This window comes from Erinaceus europaeus, chromosome 14 (genome assembly GCF_950295315.1).
Source record: "Erinaceus europaeus chromosome 14, mEriEur2.1, whole genome shotgun sequence".
Lineage (NCBI taxonomy): Eukaryota > Metazoa > Chordata > Mammalia > Eulipotyphla > Erinaceidae > Erinaceus > Erinaceus europaeus.
In genome coordinates, this window is record NC_080175.1 from 91716401 (window position 1) to 91718325 (window position 1925).

A 1925-nucleotide genomic window follows, 5' to 3' on the forward strand; every position below is an offset into this window, starting at 1 on the left:
CAGTGCTTACAGGGATTAATTCCTGGTTGGTGGCAGCTTTTCACCACTAAAATATTCATGGATCCAGGCAAGTCCTTTGATTCTGATGCCAGTGAGTCGTCATCATCATTTAGCCACCTCTCTCGGAAGAGGATAAAGATCATAGTATATCAAACACACTTCTCCAAAGCAACGACTTGGACATGATCCATGTCACAGTTTCTCACATTCAACTGAAGAAAATTAGGCACAAAGCCACACGTAAATGCAGAGGAAACAGACGATCGAGGTCTGTGTGTGACAAAACAAACTTTGGAGAAGAACTAGGAGGGTCTGACACATCACTATGTAGAAAATGTGTATATTTTCTCTATAAAATGACATAACTTTTAAAAACACATTTCCAGAAGTAATAATAATAAAAAAAAACTTCTCCCAGGGATTATATTCTTTGATGGTCTTCAGAGAAAAGAACTGAGATCAGGAAAGTGACTACAGGGGAGGAAAAGAAATGTACAGAGCTGGGTAGGCAAACATCATAATGATTATGCAGAAACACTTTTATACCTAATGTTCTGAGGTCCTAGATTTTATCCCCAGACCATTATAAGCCAGAACTGAGCAGTATTCTAGTTTAAAAAGGAAGAAACCTATAAATAGAAACCTATAGAATGTATGGGTAATTCATAAACTCTTTTCTGAAATGATTGCTATAGAGTCAGAGGCAAGAGTTTAGTCAAGATTCTCTCCAGAATGTATAAACTGACTAATATTTAATAAATGAGTATCATCAGCAGGTAATTATTTGAATGATAATACAATATTAGGGAGTGATTAATGCACACATTTTACTTGACTTTTTATTTAGCAATTTGTATTCATTTAGCCACTTGTATCACTGTAAATATAATGTATAAAGAAAATTCTACTATGTTATTTTGAAATTATATTGATAAGTCTTTAAGGTATCCTGATGAGCAGATTGTTCACTTTGTTATACTTATTTTGTAATACATCATATGTATGTAGAACATACAGAGATTTTGCTAAAAGATTCTAATTATATAAACTTCCTAAAAAAAAATTTCTAGTACTAGTCACATTTTATAGAAAAAATAGACTTGTTTTTAGGAGTATGACAGTTAAATTAATGTTACCTACTTGCAAAAAAAATTACATAAGATATTAAGAGACTGGAATTTGTAAAAAGAAACAGAAGTAGGTAATTAGGTCATTTTATGGAAGTGTGTGTGTGTGTGTGTGTGTGCGCGCGCGCGTTATTTGTTACTATTTTTAAAATGCTCATTCTCCCATTATGGCATGAAAACTACAAGAAAAGTGATTTTCAATATAGTTATAGGAATCAAGTATCTTCACTAAGAATGTTTTCTTTTTAAAAAAATGCATTAGTGATTTAATAATGATTAACAAGATTGCAAGATAACAGACATAAAAGTCCATACAGTTCCCACCATCAGAATTCCATGTCCCATCCCCTTCACTGGGAACTTTCCTATTTTTTTATCCCTCTGGGAGTATGGACCAAAATTATTATTTATTTATTTATTTATTTATTTATTTAATATAGAATGCTTCCCGAATTTGTATATGTCATCCTTGCGCAGGGGCCATGCTAATTTTCTCTGTATCATTCTAATTTTAGTATTATGTGCTGCTGGCGCGAGCACTAGACCAAAATTCTTTGAACATTTTCTTTCTTTCTTTCTTAATTTCTTTCTTTCTTTCTTTCTTTTCCCAGATATGATGGGGATTGGGGAGTGTGGGGGAGTGGCTCTGTGTCTGTACTTTACCATTACCTCAAAACAGTTTCTCTTTCTCTTTCTTTTCTTTCTTTCTTCCTTTCTTTCTTTCTTCATTCCTTTCTTTCTTCCCGTCTTCCTTCCTTCCTTTCTTTCCTCCTTCCTTTCTTCCTTCTTCCTTTCTTT

The 1925-nt window shown here is 33.2% G+C and overlaps 1 non-coding gene across 1 annotated transcript; it reads right to left on the minus strand.

Annotated features, from left to right (window-relative positions):
• Positions 1–1559: 1559 nt before the first annotated feature.
• On the minus strand, positions 1560–1667 carry LOC132532890 (U6 spliceosomal RNA). The gene has a single exon (XR_009544812.1). It is a non-coding gene; the product is annotated as a U6 spliceosomal RNA (small nuclear RNA).
• Positions 1668–1925: the final 258 nt, after the last annotated feature.